This window comes from Aptenodytes patagonicus, chromosome 5 (genome assembly GCF_965638725.1).
Source record: "Aptenodytes patagonicus chromosome 5, bAptPat1.pri.cur, whole genome shotgun sequence".
In the NCBI taxonomy this organism is placed as follows: domain Eukaryota; kingdom Metazoa; phylum Chordata; class Aves; order Sphenisciformes; family Spheniscidae; genus Aptenodytes; species Aptenodytes patagonicus.
In genome coordinates, this window is record NC_134953.1 from 73,567,057 (window position 1) to 73,586,701 (window position 19,645).

The 19,645-nt window shown below is 45.5% G+C and overlaps 1 protein-coding gene across 1 annotated transcript in view; it reads right to left on the minus strand.

The window, feature by feature from the left end:
• DDAH1 (dimethylarginine dimethylaminohydrolase 1) overlaps positions 1-19,645 on the minus strand; it is a 67,030-nt gene that overhangs the window by 24,726 nt on the left and 22,659 nt on the right. The gene's annotated exons all lie outside the window — the stretch shown is intronic.

Consider the following 19,645-nt stretch of genomic DNA (forward strand, 5'->3'; position numbering starts at 1 on the left):
GGGATGATGCCTAGAGCAGAACCTGTTTCTACAGAGGCTCACGTTATTGGCCATCCGTAAAAGGGGCTAACGCTCGCTATGTTCAAGCACCGTCTTGGTGCCTTGTAAGCCAAAAAAAGCACCTACACGCAACCAACCGCTCACCAAAAGCTTACGACTACAGCTTGCAGAATGTCAATATAAACATGAGCTCATCCAAACCTGTGAACCTGATCCTGCACAGCAGCGTCTTCATGTTCAGTGAAACCTCCTCACCGTGGTTAACCAGAGGTGCCCAGCAAGCATTAACTAACGTGGAAGACTCGGTGAAGACCTGTTAGACAGCTCTGATTTTTGCATGTCCCACAGGTCACTTATCTATTTAACATGATAAATCAATCGTTAAGTTTCTAGAAGAAACACAGGAAGCTAAAGCAGGTGACACGGTACTTGTCTTCCAGCACCATATACCAACAGAAGCAACTCTAGCAGCCCTGCTCTTGGGCTCTGCCAAACTACACCTGTCACGGCAGAGAAAGGAGATGTGATGGTGATTAGTCCTTCACACTCGCTGCAGCAGCCTCAGAGCAATAGCAGCACATGCCTTGGTTGCCATACCTTCTTAAGAGCGGTGCTGGCTTCAGGGAATAAGGGAGGGGGCAGATGTGATCCACCTAAGCCCACTTTTTCTGCTCAATTTCCATGGCTATGTGGTATTTGAGAGTCATCCCATTAACCCTGAAGCCCAGGCCTAAAAGGCAAGAGCAGGTCTCCATGGGCTGCCAGCACAGCTGACTTGGGTCTATAACGGATACACTGGGGGCATCATCTTATCCAAGACTGATCTGCTCTCTGAGGGTGCCTCTTTCTCTCTAGCATGTCCTCGCTCTCCAGTCACTCTACAGAAAAAAACTTGGACAAGCACGCTGCTAAAGTAGGTGCCTCAGTTTAAAGTTGAACGGCATGAAGACAGGTCTTTGTGCCATCTAGAGAATGCTAATAGGTTACACTGCAACACAGTATACTGTACCCGGGAGCTTCCCGAGACCAAGGGACTCATCCTCCCCACGTGAAATCCCATCTAAGGCTTTGGCACGCAGACTGGAGCAAGCCTGCAGCATGGCCTTTACAATTATTAACACTTCTTTTTGCTCCTCTGTCTTTCACTTGATGCTAAAATGACTTCAGGCTAAAACTTGGCACTTGAGCCTCCAGGCTTAGTAGTAAGGCTTCATCTTTCTCAGTCTTGTTGCTCTATCTTCAGTGATCTTTAAAATTAGTTTTATAAGGAGGACTGGACCCATGTGGTATTTTAAAAATAAATGGGCAACAGCTGAGTTAATACTGGAAAACTGACTGTTGCACAAACACAGCAACATTTTGTAACATCCGTATGCTGACAGCAGAATAATTTCTTTGGCCTGCGAAGCTCAGTAGTTTTTACTGTGCAGGTGCTACGTGCTTAAGAGCCATCAGACCCCAAAGAAGAAAACAACTGTGTAATATGGGGTAATACAGTTGCAGCATTATATAAGGAGGTTCCCAATCCAAGAGCACGTAGACTCACTGTTTTGTGCCAGTGTGAAGCAGACAAGCAAACTCATGACTGGGCGTAAGGACACCCTGACACATGAGTACACCAGCCACAGGCAGTTGGAATAAACAAACACACCCATCCGATGGGGTTACTTAAAGCAGAAGGCCAACCCACAGGAAAAAACAGGATTACCCAGCCTGTTGTGTGGTCACCTATCTCCAATTAATCCACCCCCTCCAGCAGCTTCCAAAACCAAAACACCAAGAAGAGAAAGCCTTCTCAGGAGACATGCTGCTGACTGGGAGCTCCCAGGGGGAGCTGTCTAGGCTTGCAGAAGCTGCCAAGCCAGCAGCTGCCCCCGCCAAGCACCTGCTCTGCTTCTGTCCTCCTCCCCAATACTGTGTCCCCACCAGTCTGGAGCATCAGCAGAGCTGTGGATGTTACGGTGGCAGAGGACGACCCTACCCGCTTTCTGCGGGGAAAGCCAAAAGCAAAAGCCTCTCTGGACTACAGAAGACCATCTGAGAGGGGTAACATGTAAAACCTGGGCAGCCTACAGAGAAGACATGAAGGTGCCTCTGTGTGTTGCCAGGCTGCTTGCAGACCTAACCAGGCCAGGAACTGTGCAACAAATATTGCAAGCAAGCTAGGCACGCTGGCTAGAAAATTTGTGCCTGTTAATAGTTTAATAAACTTAATGGTCAGGAGGCATATTACTGAAGGGAAAAGAAAAGCAGCGTGCATCTTGGCTGTGTGAGGAAGGTTGAGGGGGTATGAAAGCCCGAAGATGAATCTGCCTGCAAGAAGACGTGCCTGTGACCAGAGCAAACAAACAGCAGTCACGGAGCTGTGCGTGGGCTCCCTCCGGTAGGTGGGAAACCTACTTTTTACCTGAGCATTACAACCACGCAAAATGCTTCCGCCACCCTGAGAAGTGACTCCAGTGCAGCTGGCAAAGGGCCACAGAGCTTCCTGGGGAGAGGCAGGCAGGGAGGCAGCAGCACTTCACATCCCTGGGCCAGAATGGCCAATTAATAACACTTGCGCTAGAGTACCAATTAAGTAAAGTGCCTAGCTAATGAGAATAGCGGAAGGTAAATGCTGACTTTGGATTTGTCATTCGAGTCATATGTATGCTTTAATCACCAGCTGCTGATTACCATTTAACCACCAGGCTACGTCAGAGATGCCTCGAATTGTTTCTTTATTTAATTTATAGGGGTTGATGCAGCTGTAGTGCAGACATTAAGGAAAGTTATCAGAACTAAAAGTTATCCAAAATCACAGAAAACTAGTTTAATTTGCTTCATGATTGTTCCAGGCTTTGAAGATACTTATAAGATGCTCAAGATGTTTCTCCCCAACAGTGGAGCTCATTTTAGCTTATGAAACCAAATTTAAATAAATAAAATGACTGCCATATAAATAGCTGGATCTTTTTTCCATGGTGGGTGTTAATGGATTCAAGTCTACAGTTCAATGTTTTGCAGGGTTTTTAAGCAACCAGTAGAAATTCCTAGAGTTTTAATTGGAAAGTGCTGTTCACACGTCTGGTGACATATGCTAGGAATATCTTCCAATATTCATTGCTTGTGTAAAATAGAAGTCTCAAGTTACCGTTTGTTTTCTATGGGCAACACCAGGAACTTCATTCAGTAGAAGCAGAAATGAAAAAAGGAGCACAAACTGAGATGGAGAAGATCAGAGGGAAGACTTGACATTATTAAAAAGGCAACTGGAAAAAAAGAGCTTGTAAATACAGGATTCAGGAAAAACAAAACCAAAAATGAATAGCCCATCTGCTTTTGCATATAGCTGAGTTTTCTGCACAGGGGATAGCACAGACTCGCATTACCCCCATCACATCATCTTTAAAGCCATCCTGCAGCAGTTCTGAGTAGGGTCTCCAACATAGCATGTCCACAGTACGTGTTTGACACACGACCATCTTGGAAACAGCATACCGCATCATTCAGAGTTTGGGTTAGTATGTGGTGAAGTCCACACAAGTAGCTTGAGTCTGTATCTCATCATTGCAAAAGGGAATCGAGAGCTTGGCTCCATCCTCAAGCCTTCCCACATCAGGAAGGATTGTGCCACTTCCCAACAGAGCTCCTACCCCAGAGAGAAAACTAGATACAACCTCTAGCTAAGGAGGGACAAGTGACTGTTATCGTCACGAAAGAAATTAAAAATAGGGATGCAGCAAAGGGGTTTGATTTTACAAAGGCCTCTATCCTCCTCACATTTTATCCTCCCCAAACAACCGATACCCATTTTTCTGAAGTGTGGAGTCTTAACACGTACTGGTGAGATTTTATAATTAATGAAAGACTAATTCGCAGAGCTAGCTTTGATGTATGAACAAACAACCACCTCTTGCTTTTTTTTCCAGGAGAGAACTGAAAAAAAGGTGAATGGAGAAAGTCCTCTGTGAAGCCACAGTTACCCAGGAGACACCAGTAAAACACACAAAGTATTTGGAAATGACCCGCTTGCAAGCATATTCACTATGAAGACGACTTACTGCTTGCTTTCTTCGTAAGTAGCCAAGAGGAAAAGTCACCTTCCCTCACTTATCTCCTTTATTTGAAAACTAAAACCCCAGGTAGTCAGAATTGTAGCACACTAAGAAAACATTCATCTGTATCCTTGAAGATTTCTGTATCATATTATCTCAGGTCAGCTTAAGGTTTGTAACACGATATTGGGTTTTACTGTAAATGTACCCATCAGTACATCGGTTGAGTGTTAAAGCTTGTATGCTTTGTGTAGTGATATTTTTTCTAATAAGCACATTCCTGGTGTGAGACGGGATGTGTCTAATCCATAGCAAAGCTGATTGAGACACAATGGGCTCCAGCCAGCTCAGCTCTGTTTCAAGGAAAGAGGACAATAACTGCGTTTGACATTTATAAGAATCTAATTTCCTCGTGCTTTAAAAATGGAGCTCATTACCCTCCGGACTGGTGCCTTCCACCAATTACTGTAACTGATGTGCGGGGATTTTTCCTTCTCTATATTAGTATTTGATGCACTCTAAACAGAGGCTGCTTCCTAAATTATTTACTGGTCTTCTGTGCACTAACCATGTTATGCAATTTATGTTATTGACGGTAAGAAGGAAATTATCTTTTCAAAAGACAGTGGAAACAGGGAAATGATTTCATGAGCCACGGGCTCACCCCTGCCAAGAGCAGGGCAGCTTTTCCCTGCAGGGTGCCAGGGCTGGGCGGCAGGGCCACGGGCAAGGCGCCACAGAGGCTCCCAAATGCCCCATGGGTAGGGGCACAGCTGGGGCTCGGCTGAAGTTGTGGATGGTACCAAATCAGGCATGCCCTAATGACTGCAATTACCCGTTCACCTTCACCTCCGAGCTCTTGGTGAAAGGGGGAAGATGTCTGCAGACCTGTTTCGAATGAAAGGGCGCAAAGAGATTCAGAGAACAGAAGAGCATCCAATGAGCCAGAGATTAAACGAGGTTTCTAAACCAGCAGAGCTCAGCTCTAAGTGCTAACAGCTCGGTTCTCCAGAGACCGACCGCAGCACTAACAAAAATGGCTCTCAGCCCAAGACACACTACCGCGCTGTCTCCTGAAATTTTACATCCACCACCAATTTCTCCAGCGTGGTAAATCACAATTACTGGGTTTCAGTCTCCACTTCATTGTGTTTTAAACCATCATTTATAGCTGTGCAAAGCAAATGTCAGACTTAATATATGCAGAAGTTAGACTATGGTATCTCCAAGGTGACTATTTCTGGAGCCATTAGCTCTGAGTTCACAAAGTGCCACTGTCAATATATAATGCATTTTTCAGCAAGGCTCCGGGTGAAGGCTATAAATAGAGATGGACAAATCTGGGGCCAGGAAAGGGTAGACTTCAGTTTTGCAAAACCAGATACCAGTGTTGGTCATGATCCAGGTTCTTGCCTGTCTGAATCTGCTCTGTTTGGAGATGAGGAAAGTCTGTCTCCTCTTGATGATAAGCATTGCCCTTCCGGGCTTACAGACGCTTCAAAGAAAATAAAGCAGCACTGTAACAGTTTTGAGAAGAAAAACCCACTACTGGTTGTTTTCTTGCTTTAAGTAGGTCAGATGCACACCCTCGCGTATATTGATCTCAGAAATTCGTGGGATGTGGGTTGTGGCAGAGTTTCCAACTCCTTCTCCCAGTGTTGATACCAGAAAGGGCCCTGGCTCTTGAGAGGTCAGTGGGGAAGCAGTGGAAGAACAAGACGCTCCAGCACTGCTATTTGATGCAGATCACGCTGTAAGAGTGTGTTAAGTGCAAGACAAGTAAGGTCAGCTCTGTCCCACAAACAGCCTTCAGCACAGCCTTTTAAGGACGCCCTGTACCTGCCATTCCTGCCCCTGCCAGCTGACAGACCACAGTTTGCTTTGGCAGTCAAACCCCCTTTCCGCCCACACAGGGCCTTTGTGTCCGTCCCACTGCCTCTTTCAGGAAGGGGAGAGAAGGTGAAGACCAGGAGCAGCCTGGCCCCGAAGCGAATCGCCAGCTGCTCAGCAGCACACTCCTGGACGGTGTGGGTGGATATGCTGCTCCCAAGGCACCTGGAGAAATCGCATCCACACTGCTCAGTTCAGAATGATCCGAGCATGACATCAAACTAGGCTGCGCATCATGACACATGGAAAACACAGTGTTACGTCAGAACACCCAGAAAACCCTTTTTGGGAGTTTCAGTTGATCCTACCCTGCCACGCTCTGCCGACACGGAGCTCCAGGGCCAGGTCTTTACCCAAACGGTGGGGCAGTAGCACCGTAGCATCAGTCAGACTTGTAGTGTCTCAGTGGCTGTGCCGGAGTACCCACCAGCATGCAGGCGGCACCGCTCTCTGCTGGCAGACACGGTGCTCCTTCCATCCTGCTCAGCCAGACATGCCGTCCAGCGTGCATGCAGCATGGCTCGTCCTCAACAATTTTTCATCTAACAAGGCCACGGGAGGACCAAGAAGGAACACCGAGGTACTCCCAAAGCCATGTCCTCAAGCAGAAGGTAACTTGTTAGTTGCTCCCAATACACAGATCCCACACCAATGCTTTCAGGTTGCAGCTCTGAGACAGTTTCACCCTTACCCAAAGCTTGCACCAAGCAGGAGCATCTTTTGGCAGAGTTTGGGTAGCTTATGAACCATGGAGTTCACAAAGGGCCACACGGATAATAACCCCATTCGTTATTGCCCACACACTGCTAATTATGGATCCAAACCCACTTACTGCCCTACTACTGAAATAGTCACAAACTGTGTGCCTAGAGCTGACGTACCCAGTGCCAAATGTCCATTGCCCCTAGAGAATGACCCACGGTCGAGGAGAGTACAGCACCACTAGGGATTAATGGGGAAGGGGAAACATGGTAAGAGCTGGACCAGGGGCAGCACAGAGAGGGACTGGAACATGGAGGAGGAGCAGAAAGTGGCAGGTGGTGTCTGGGGCTTCTTGTCCCAGAAAAGCTTCTAGGCCACGCAGGAGGGGAGCTTCAGCCTGGCAGGTCTCAGGAGGTCAAGCAGCAACCTCCTCCTTCCAGGTACACGCAGTTAAAAAACACAATTAATATGGATGTCCTTGGAGCATGTTGTGTTTTAATAGCTAAGCAGAACCGAAGCACATGAGAATAACTCTACGCGGCTCACCAGCAGTAAACCACACCTGGGTTTCCCCTTCCTCTCTTGCACCACTTAGCATTTAAAATGCAGGGACACCATTTCCCACAAAACGGGAGCCAGCAACCTGCTCACTTGCTACAAAAAGTTGGGCTGAAATTTCAACCCACAGCAAGTGGAAATAATTTCAATCAGGTATAAAAAATTCACAGGAGGAAAAAAAAAAGGATGCTTAAAAAGATGGTGATTTAAAGTCACGAGAAGAAAGGGCTCACTAAGATCCACTAAGCATAAAATCAGGTTAGTGGAAAAGTTTAAGCGGCATGAATGCATTGTTACAGAAAAACAGTGAAGATTTTGCTGGATAAAGACGATGACATGAAATTTAAGTTGTACACAGGCATGCTGAGAAAGTAACGTTCTAAATACTTTCTGCTTACAATTACAAAATGATCAATTGTTAAGTGTTGGACAGAGAAATATATTCCATTCTGCCTGGACATGCACAGCGGGCCAAGAATGCACCTGGATAAGCCAAGCATTCATTATCTCCCAGACACTCAATATCCCATAATACCCCCAGCGGCTGCCAGCTCCTTGTCCACCCCTGACCACACGCCATGTGCCCCATTTCACAGCTGAAAAGTATTTAAAATTCATGAAGCCTGCTGAAAGCTCGACTGTCACATTCTGCTCATTCCACAGGGTATGGGAAAACGGCGCAGAAGGGACATTTCAACTGGGGCTATTATGGCTCTTGAATAACCAATATTCCATTAAATTGCTAATAAACCCACTTGAAGATAAGTTGATCACAATCGAACCATACAGTAGCATTCCTTTCCTTTAACACCGAGTTGTCAGGTTTCACTCTGTACTGTACTACTGTTTCTGTGCCGTTTGTTCGTGCCCTGACACAGAGCATTCAAGATACTCACTTTGTCCCCAGTAATCTAAATGCCCTATTCTAAAGAGGCTGAAAGATCTTTGGCAAGGATAATACTCCGCTTATTTTAAGGTAGGGAACTCTTTTCAAAGGAAAACCTACACTAAAGTAGTGAAAAATAATTATACCTCAACCAGGATATTTGGGGATTTGTATCTTCTTGAACAGGGCGCTCACGATGTGAACATGGTGGTAAATGGTGCGAGCACCTCCTGGCTTCCCTAGCGCCCAGTCAAGCTTGGTCTGCTCTGAATTTTCAGTTGAGTTTGCAGTTCAGCAACTCATTTCCTCCTCCCTCCACCAAATCTTAGTTTTATCAACCAAAATAAATATAAAAAACTTCGAAAAACCCTTCAAGAGTGTTGATTTTGCATTAAAATGGATTTTGCTTAGATTCCTTGCAGTTAATTGTCAAGCTGCTGGCACACCTGCTGTTGCCTTCTGATCTTGCTGTGTGCATATCATTGTGCCAAGAGGACTCCAAATTTTGTAATTTCAAACACTGAGAAGCATGTCAATCTCCTTCTCAGAAGGGGATTTAGAAGGTTTAATTTCATATTAACTAACCCGATACTGCAGAAAAGCAGCTCCCACCCAGCTCTGTACCAGCAGGACCCCAGGAGCTATCATCACCACCCAGCTCTTAACTCTTCCCATCGCCTCTCCGAGGCATGTGGGAACCAACCTGCAGACTTCAGCTGCACAAATGGCCGAGGACCATCACTCGGAAGATTTGGCCCCACCTAGTCCGTCTGGTGGGAAGCCACGGACAAGACCCAGCGGTCGCCACCAGGTCCCCATTACCACGTGCTGAGGATGGGCAGGGAGGAGAAGCAATTGCTCCCGTGGGCACCTGCCCAGAGCCCCCCTGGAACCAGGCCAGCTCGAGGAGCAATGACCATCGTCACAGACAGCAAAGAGAGTATTTTTCTTCACAGTGAATTCACTCAATAACTGGCCTTTCACTGAGAAGCATCCGGTTGCTCCCATGTTATTTTATAACAAGGGCCCCACGGGCAGAGGTTATACTAACCCAGCATTTTTTCCCCTCTAATAATAGGTTTCATTCATGCTTTCAGAGAAGTCGATTTGTCTGTCTTATTTTAGCTAAGCTAACACATCCTGCAAGAGTGCCCTGAAGTGTCTAGACATATATAACAACAGTAATGGCAGAAAATGTAAATTCTGACCATTTTCTGTCTCCCAACTAGTTCCAGTAAGGTTCCCACTGCCAGGTAAGAAAAGTGTCATCCCAGTAGGATTACAGAAGTTTGCTGGTATACATGAAATGGGATTAAATCCTTGAAGACACACCAACAGTTTTAAGTAGTCAAAAATACATCTCAATACAAATAAGCAAACTGGGAGCCATCTATTGAAAAAATCAGCCATCACAGTGCTAGGTGGGACATTTCAACCTGAAAATAACTTTGGCAGTCTAATACTATAATGAAAAGTTTTAATAAGTTCTTAAGCTTTAAAGAAAAATATGCAGTTAGCATTAGCAATTATCCATCTCTGGTTACTGTTCCTTCAACTCAAACTGACAAAGGCGAAGAAAGAGCCAGCTTTGCAAGTCCTGCTTCTGCACCAACTTCCCATTTGAGGCTTACAGTCATAAGGAAGAAATGAGAATAAAGCAGCAAGCACTAAAATATGAAGAGCACATGAAAGATAAAGCAATTGGTGCAGTCTCTCTCTATAACCACACATTTTTAAGAGGTAGAAACTTTTGTATATGCAGTGCCCTGCCTTTTCTTGCAAGCTCACGAAGTGTTCAGGCAGCTGCCTGCAGCTCTGGGCAGAGAAGAGCCTCTGTTCCCCCCCAGACACTTGCTGCACACCCTGCAAAGGCAGAAAGGGACGATGCCGCCTCTCGGGCTGCTTTGCCGGGACATCCCTCACCCTCCTGTGCCTCTAGTGACAGAAGGACTGCAGTACAAGCTCTCTTCTCGCCTTTTGCATTTTTAAGCCATAAAACTCACGGGCAATATTTTATTTAAAAACATCAACTGTAGGCAGACTACCTTCATTGTAATGTACGTTACGTTAACATGATACTAATAAAACACAGCTCCTACTTTCAAGCCAGCCTGCTCACACCCTGCCTCCCCTCCTTCCCTCACTAATGTCTTCGGGGGACTCGGGACACTGTTGCTCAGTAAAATTACAAAACCAGAGAGCTACAGAACGGGAAGTTTATGGCGATTAAACCTCCTATGTGACAGCATTGAGTCCTACTGCCCAAGAGGGGACAATGACCCACCAGATGCCCTCGGCCCCGAGGAGGGTGCACGGGAGCCTTCCCAAAGCCGCTCCAAAACCTCGCCATCAGAACTGCTGTGAAAAGGCGCCCATCCGCGCCGTGCTCAAGCACCAACTTTGGATATAGGTGATGCATCACCGGAAGTCCTGAAAAATTGTGAATTTCTTGTTTATGAGACATCTAAATGCTTGGAAAAAGGAAATAACCACCTGCCTTTCATGCAGTGATGTTTCACCCAGACAAAAAGGGCACATGTACAAACTCTGATCTACAAAGCCCTGATCTACGCAACAAATATTAACAAAGTACAAGCCAAAGGAACTCCTTTAAGGCCTCCCTGCATTTAGTTACCTTGAAGTCTGCATGAGTTTCAGTGCATTGACATTTACACAACGCCCCCCAATTTCTGCAATATAGGCACAAGGATAGAGAATTTGAAACATTTTGTAAAGATGCAGCACAGCAACATGCATCATTGTAATACTCAACAATGGATGAGTACTGATCAAGTTTAAAACCAAAACCTAGATTAGAATACTACTATTTTTTTTTTTTTTTAAACAAAATTGCTTAGGTGCAATTAAGTTCAAGCCACAGTAATTTCAAATCTCAGAGGACACTGCTGCTTTGACCACCTGCAAGCATCATCAACATAACTCCACACAGATTTGCCAGGAGAGCATGTAGTTGCAGATGAGAATTAGGAGGGTCAAACCTGAACACAGGACCCGAGCTCTAGGTGGGCAGTAGAGGATGAAATCCTGGCCCCACCGAAGTCAGAATCCCCCCCACCCAGGACATCCCTTGACATTTTACACAATAAATGCAAAAATGCAAGTGTCAGCATGCCTGTAAGGAAAGCACTTTAAGAGCACTAACAGTTGCAACATGGTTCATTGTTTTGCTCCTTTCCCTGCCAAACAAGCTGCTACACACTTTTACATATCCCAAGACCATGTTCTTTTAATAGAGCCAAATACTGCATTCAGCTAAAAAGTGCAGTGAAATTGGGGGTGGAGGTGTTACATTTTCAAAAGAATACATTTCCTTGACATGTCTGCAACTCGGTTACTACTGCGCTTTGCTACTGTAGAAACATCTTCCACTGTACATGCATAAAATACAAATGGTGTTAAACAAAGGGAAACCAACACGCTTACTTGTAATGCACAAGGACGGAGAGGAAAACTGAAAAAAAGCAAAATAACAGCTAAGTAAAAAGTACCTATTCAAAGATTCTACTTAATTAAAGCTCTTCTAGTAGAAAGACACTTCAGACGTGAGGCTCCTAACCCAACCGTGCTCCTTTAGTGAGATGTGCTTTTGCAAACTGAGCCGTCTCCCCTTCACTCACTCACCAATCCCACTCATCGGGCACTATGCCAGAGACACAGCTTCTTTGGTATCTTACTACTTTGTCTTGCAAACAGTTACTTTGGGAAGGGAAATAACTCTCTGCAGGCTTTTAAAAGCACCTTAGAAATTAGGGTTTCACTTAAGGTATTATTAAATAAAGAGCTTCTCTGAAGGAGTAGTAAATCCAGTAAGAACTCTTCCCAGCTGCACTGCACTGGGCTAATTGAATTTGATGACCTACATTTCCTAATTACGCCTCCTGTATCTCAGGCAGCGCATGCCCGTGTTTCACCGCATCCAAGCCAGCGCCCTTCGCAGAGCAGCAGCGATGCTCCCGAGGGGTTACGTACCGGAGCATCTGAGCTCTGCCCTCCTGCCTGCCCAGCTCCAACGTGCACAAGGCACCGCTTTGGGGGACACGGTGATGCCACGATCCTCCCAACAGGTCCCCTGTTTGGAGCAATACCTGCCTTGCAGCAGCCTGGCCCAAACCCACCGCTGCACAGAGTAAGCGGGAGCAGCACGACTGATGTACGCAAGGCAACAGCAGCCCGTTTCCAGACTCGCGTGGGAATAGGGAGCACATCTGCTGGAATAACAGCCAGGAGTCGATGATAAAGCAGACTCCAGTATTACTTTATAGTCAGCCTAATGGCTTTTCCTTTCTCTGCACAGTACTACATAACTTCACTGCCATACAGAAATAAAGGGAAACACTGAAATTTATAAAATTATAACTAAAGGGAAACTATTACCTCACCAGATGCTATCAACACCATCAGAGGTGTGGAAGTAACCTGACAGCTTGTAACTGCAGCGCTCCCAGACAAAGGCGATGCCAGAGCCCATGGTTACCTGCAGGACCTGCTGCAAACAAAAGGCGAGCCTTGGGCTGGAGCGGGGGGTCATTCGTGGAGGAGTTAAATGAAAACGACTTAATGCACTCCTGCCATTGAGGAGCTAAACTGTGTATTTCCTTGGCAGCTGTTTTTTGTTTCGGCTGCTGGGTGCTCCTGCCCCACCGGGGAGGACGTCGCTGCTGCGTAGGGTTGCTGAGCCTCCCCAAGGACCACAGGAAAGCCCCAGCCCTACCAAGAGGGCTCAGCTGTGGGCATGCCATGTCATCCAGCCTGGGAGGAGGGAAACGATGCCTGCACCGTGTGGCAAGCATGGGGGAAACTGCCAGGAGCCCCTGGCCTAAGAACGACTACAGCATCGAGCCCTTAGTGCATCTCCTGCAAGCATCCTGGAGAAAATGAAGATGCCCTAAAACTTGCTAGTTATGTACCCCCATGTAAGGAAGACAGCTCAAGAGCTCCTCATTCACTTCTCACGATCACTGGGTTACACTTAGGAAGACCAGAGACAAGCATATATTGTACAGCAAGTTTTTTAGCTTCTTCAGTAGGAAAGGTCTTCTGCTGGCTGGTGTTAACACTGCACACGCTTACAGATCTGTGGGTCAAGCAATAAAGTGGAAACCTGGGAAAATAATGGCTGCTATATTCTTTGTAGATGTTAGCGTTGCTTTTAAAACTTGTCTCTATCTACTACTGAATGTTTTTGATGTCCTACAAATGGCAAGTGCTCAAGGGGAAAGGTAGAAAGTCTGTTTTCCTACCTGTTCTGGCTAGTGACAGAAAGTTATAACTGTAGTTACAGAACAGTGAAGAGAAGCTGCAGAAATTAATACAGTCTGCAAGGTCAGAGCAGAAGGAATATGATATTTTGTTTGGCCTGTTCCACATTCATCTTCCACTTCAACAGATAACAGGTTGAAAAGAGGGCGAAGGTAGGAAGCAAGTCTCCAACGCACTGGAATACACCAAGTTTTTTCAATACTCACTTTGCTCTAAAGGAAGAAATACAGCTTCTCCTTCAGAGACCACTCGTTACAGCGATCAGAAAGATGATGCTCCTGAAAAACCTAACGCACAGTTAGCGGATATTAATTTATAAAGGCACGATAACTTGTTCAGAATACAGATAACACTCCACGCTCTTTCAGTTACAGATAAAGTGGTGAAGCTACAATGCACCAAACAAGTGACAGATTTCATAGACAAAATGGATGTCCCTAATAAGTAAAAGCAGTTACATAATGAACACACAGAATTAATAATTTTCAAAAGCCTTATTTTCATAAAGCTGAAATAGTTGAGCCAAATCATTAAGCAGCTAATTCGCATGCTAAAAATAAGTGATGCCCAGAAGCAGTTGAAGAAATGAAGATATCCACATGGAGAGCATAGAGGAAACTCTTCCAAAGCACTTCTCTTATGAATGCTGAGAGAGTTGGGGTTGTTCAGCCTGGAGAAGAGAAGGCTTCAAGGAGACCTCATTGCAGCCTATCAGTACTTAAAGGGGGCTTATAAAAAAGATGGGGGCAAACTTTTTAGCAGGGTCTGTTGGGACAGGACAAGGGGGAATGGCTTTAAACTAAAGAGGGGTAGATTTAGACTAGATATAAGGAAGAAATTTTTTATGCTGAGGGTGGTGAAACACTGGCACAGGTTGCCCAGAGAGGTGGTGGATGCCCCATCCCTGGAAACATTCCAGGTCAGGTTGGACGGGGCTCTGAGCAACCTGATCTAGTTGAAGATGTCCCTGCCCACGGCAGGGGGGTCGGACTAGATGACTTTTAAAGGTCCCTTCCAACCCAAACTATTCTATGATTCTATGATTAAGGATCAAAGATAATGGATAAGTTAATTGGTGTAGAGGGGAAATTAAATCATATATAAAAGCGAAAACAATTGTAACAAGTAAGTTTTAGTGTAATACATCAGAAATTAAGAGAACTTATAAAAGCAAAAGGACCTAGTGAAAATCTCTGGATAGCAGAATCAAGATTCACAAGGGGCTTTTTATTTCTCCTTTGCTTCCCTACCTTAGGAACAACAGGAATAGCAACAGTGGTGCTGATTCATTACTACCTGGAAAGGGTGACATTTTCAATATTCATACCAAAAAGGTAAAAGTACTGAATAAATATTTCTGCTCTGCATGGGGAAAAAGACAGTTAAATATTCAGATTGTATTACAGAGAGTAATTTTCATCCCAACCGTAACACAGGAGGACATTAAACAGCAGTTATTAAAAAGCACTTTTAAAATAGCAGGTCAGGATGATTTCCACCTAAGGAGGAGTTCTGTAGTGTTCACAATCCTTCACAGCCTAATGGGGATGCCAGAAAAATTTGCAAAGTGACTGACAGGGGAGTAATAAGGAATTGAAGGATAAAATAATTAATACCAATCAGCATGTGTTTATAGAAAGTCAATCTTGTCTAGTTTGATACAGAAAGGATAACTCCAGTCAAGAGCAGTGATAGCATTGATGCACCAGGTTAAGATGCATGCAAGTGGATACTGCTGCTGGCATGCAAACAAAATGTTTTCACACATCCCGAGACCTGATGAGAATGGAAATCATTGCTGAATCAGGTGTGTTTCAAGCAGAAACCCACCGGTGCGAGGTCACTCAAGTTTCACACCAATAGCCTGAGAGCACACAATTATCACTGGTCAGCAACAGGAGCATTAAACCATGAGCAAACCAGGTCACAGGCAGGGAGGACGGCACAAGAGGTACAAGCGACCAAAGCACACGGCCATATGGCCGCCACGAAGGCTGAGTGGCTGGCATGAGGACCTCAGGCCGCAGCCAGAAGACAGGCCATCTGTTTAGTTTTGTTAACCGAGCCACCACAAAGGATCATCATCTGCACATGGGCTCTAACTGCAATCCTGTGACCAAAGAGAGACCTTCAGACAGACAAGCAAGGGAACTCTGTGTAGGGTCAGAGAGATCCACTATCCTGGCATATGCCATTGCCACAGCTGCTCTCCAGTACCACATCCACCACGTGGAGAACATCCAACAGTCACGAAGGGCTCGGAGAGGAGCCACCAGGAAGAAGGCATAATTTCCAAAACCTCAATCAAAGCAGCATTCACAGAGCTCAATCTGTTTCGCTGATCAAAGAGAGGATTATAAACGCCTTCAATCATGTCTGCAAATACCTACACAAGGAATAGAAATTCAGTAACAAGCTCTGACAAAATACAGCACATAGAAGCTGAATCCAAACCAGGAGCCATGGTTGATGCAGGGATAGTGTTTTTATTTTTAAACGGAAGATAATTTATCATTTAGATAACTTAGCAAGGATTGTGTTAAACTCTTTCCCTTCTTCACAGCCCGAGCGGAGGGTACCCGTGGCTCGGCAGCGAGCAGCGCACCCCCAATGCGGACAGCATGAGTCTGGGAGAAGATGATAGCCGAAAAGCTGAACCAGGAGCCTACTGCTAGTCCGGGCACCAGAAAACACTGATGGACAAACCGTATTTTCACAGCTTTTCCTCCTCGTTCAGTGAAGGGGAAGAAGATACAGAGCCTGGTGAGAAACCAAGGCACTTTTCAGACAGTGGCTAATGCCAGTGCAAATGATGTAATGTTAGGAACAGATGAGTCTGAAACTCTTGACCAAGGAACTTTTTTCTTTTACTTTTTTTAATTGCTGCCACACATCCCCACACAGGCAGGAGTATGTTCACAGAAACAGATGACGTACTCTGTTTACTACAGACAAATGGATCAATTTTCTCTTTGTGGGTAGTAAAAGGCCTCCCTGGAAAAGCTTGTGGCTATTTAGGACAGAAAGGTGGTTAAAGATATCTTACAGTACCACTTACTCGCCACTTCTGCTGGTGTACTTAGCAAACAGGAACATTAAACGGTACAATCTTGAATGAAAGCACAGAGCATCTGCAATACGTATTGCAGCACGTCCGAGCGATGGGATAACTGGGGAGGAGCAGTGTGAATGGCAGAGTTCACTTGGGAGGGGGCGGGGGGCAAGGCAGTTTGGGAAATACTGACGTATTGTCTTTCCATTACTAAAAATTACACTTTGTGAAGTAGAATTAGATTATTTTAAGAGGTTTATATAAGGACACTGAAAAACAAGTCCTTTTGCAAATTCTATTTTTTTTAACGTCTCCCTCCCCTTTCTATTTCCACTATGCATCAGGCTGTGAAAATCCAACATGCAATAAGTCTAGTGTTCCCAGACAGGGGAGACCAACCTCAACCCAAGTTAAATCTTCCAGCTGTTCCCGGCTCCTTCTCTTCTCTCCATCAGACAGGCTCATAGCAGCGCCTTAATTACTTGTTTAGGAAGGATGTGACATGTTCCAAGTTAATACATCTAGCCCTTCTTAGAGCAAATGTAGAATTAAGCCTCAGTATGCACTTGACAGATCTCTTAGCAACTAGAGTGCAATCAGCCAACAATGGATGATTCACAGTTTTAGCAAGAGTGTGCAGAACTGCCTGCCAAAAGTCTGAATAAACTCACATTGCTAGACACTATGGTAAAATGTACCCTGATCTCTTTTAAACTATTATATCATAGAGGAAAGTTAAACTGCATGCATTCCAGCAGCTCGCCCGAGTCTGGAAATACAATTGAACTGCAACATCTCAATTTTATGATAACTGAGACTTTTTGGTGGTTATTTTCACTTAATTAGGCTAATGGTACCTTTCAAGGGAAACTGCTAAAATCCATCAGTTCGTGTAAATCAGGGACGACTTCTGCCATTTCTGTTGCTTTGAAATAGGAAACGGAAGAGTCTGGAGAACACTAATGGGGGTAGTCTATCCAGTCACATCAATTAAAAGATGGGCTTAATCTCACACCTACTGCTGCGGGGCCCACTGGCATTCAAACTATTTAGACATCCCTGTGCAATCCGTGAGTCAGAGGGGAACAGCAGGAAGCAGCACAAGAGAGTGCAAATATCCATCCTGACGCATTGCTATACTCTCTTCACCACCCTCCAAAGCCTAGCTGAGGACCAGGCTGCCGCAACAGACAAGCTTGTTTGTATTTCTACAGCCAGATTTCTGCCTTCATTGACCAGTTTCACTCCAAGCTTCAGATTTTGCTTTGGAAGAGTTTCCTCTATGCTCTCCATGTGGATATCTTCATACACAAAAACAGACTCAAGCAAATCCTTTACAAAATACTATTGAAAAAAAATAAACAAAACCAGAAAAGCACTGCTGGGATTAGTCCCACGCAGCGAGTGACAGCAGATAAGTCACAGACCATTCCCTTTCAGCTATGACCATGAATCACGACTGGAGCTTTTCCTGTGGCACACTTAACACCAGAGTGAAACACCTCGTGAGTAACAGGGTCTGGTCCCAGGAGATGGGGACAGCCCTTTCCCCAGCATCCCAGCCTCATCTTAATGTCATTACAGTAAAGAGTCCCTTTGGATCTCTGGCACAAACTTCAGCTCCGGGGGTCTGAAAAGCTTTTCACTCTATTTTATGATGATTTATCCATTGCATCTGCTTGTAGCTCACATTTTGGACTCTGTTATTCATCATCCCTTCCCTGAGACATCAGCATTCACAGCAGAAGAGAGTTGACGCTGTTGTCCTTTCTACTTTAACTGCCTCAAGCCACCATTCACTTGGTACCCTATGAAGCCCTATTTAAAAGTACAGACATCTTGGCCACCTTTCTTTGCTGTCTTTTCAGTAGGTCTTCTCCTCTAGCTCTCTCTCGAGGCAGGGGACGAACTCGGCGGCACCCGGTGGGAGACCCACCCTTAGCTCCATCCAGGCACCACACAAGTGCTCTGACCCCACATCGCTCTCAGGAAAGAACGCCACAGTCCTTACAGACCGGGCACAGACCCAAGACGATGAAAAGCTGCAGCATGCTACTTCTGTTTACCATTTCGGCAACGCGCCCTGGCAGCCCCGCGCTCCCTCAGCCACCAGCAGCCTGGGGATCTCTCCCATTGCAGGCAGGAGCGTCGCTTCAAGCAGCCGTTTTCCAGGTAAGGCAGATACGCTTGGCTAAATAAGTAGCTTGCTTTGGCATGGAAGAGCGGGGCGCCCGCGTCGGTTGGCAGACTTTGCCTCTGAAAAGAGGATTGTGGTCAGAGAAAGGAATTTGAACACATTGAGCTCCACACTGTCTTTAATACTAGGATAGTCACAGGTTTCCGCTCGTATGGGCTGATGACCCTTCAACACAAAATGAAGGCAGCAGGGGAGGTACAGCGACTGTCAGAAAGATGCATTAAGTGCAAAAATACCATAGCTGAGAATTTCTGTAAATGCACAAAGACAAAAATTAGGCAGGTAAAGAGAAGAGCAGGTACAAAGTAGAAGGTGCTTATACATTTATTGCTTTTGTAAAGAGAAGCTTCCTATTGACAACACTCAGTAGACAAACCAGAGCCTAGGAGATTTTTCCATCTATTTCCATAAGGATTAGATCAAAGGGCTGAAAAGAATGCGAGCAGTGGGGCCGCAGGGAGCTGGGGCACAGGCGCCTTGGTCGGGGAGGGAGTCATAGGCAGGAGGGGGATCCAGTGTTTGACTTCAGTCAAGCAGTACTGTGTGATCTGTACCATGTACTACCAGCATCATCACATACAGCCAACTGAAAAAAAAAAGCACTGTTATATCTAGAAACAAAATACACTGTGGACTGATTTTGCCTCTGCTGTGAGCAGGCTATCCTTTGCCTGGATGGAGGCAGATGGGATGTCATTTTTTCCATCCCCGAGTTGCTCTGCTGCAGCTCTTTTGAGACCTCTGCTACCACCTCAGCTGTGGAGCGCGTGTGGTAGTATTTCTGCTTTGGGGAACTTGATGTTACTCAATGGCTGACGTGAATCCCTGTGTTGTACGAGGCAGCAGAGCAGAATTCCCTCACTCCTTGTTTTACCCTATAAGGGCATTCAATGATGGTGCTACAAACCTGTGCCTTTGCACAGATTTTCTGCAGCTGCTGCAGCGCGGCAAAGACAAGCCCAAGTTTGGATTCTTGTGTGTTGTGATAATCAGCTGGGGTTCGGAAAATCCTTCAAAAAAATCTAATGTTCTGGCAACTTAAC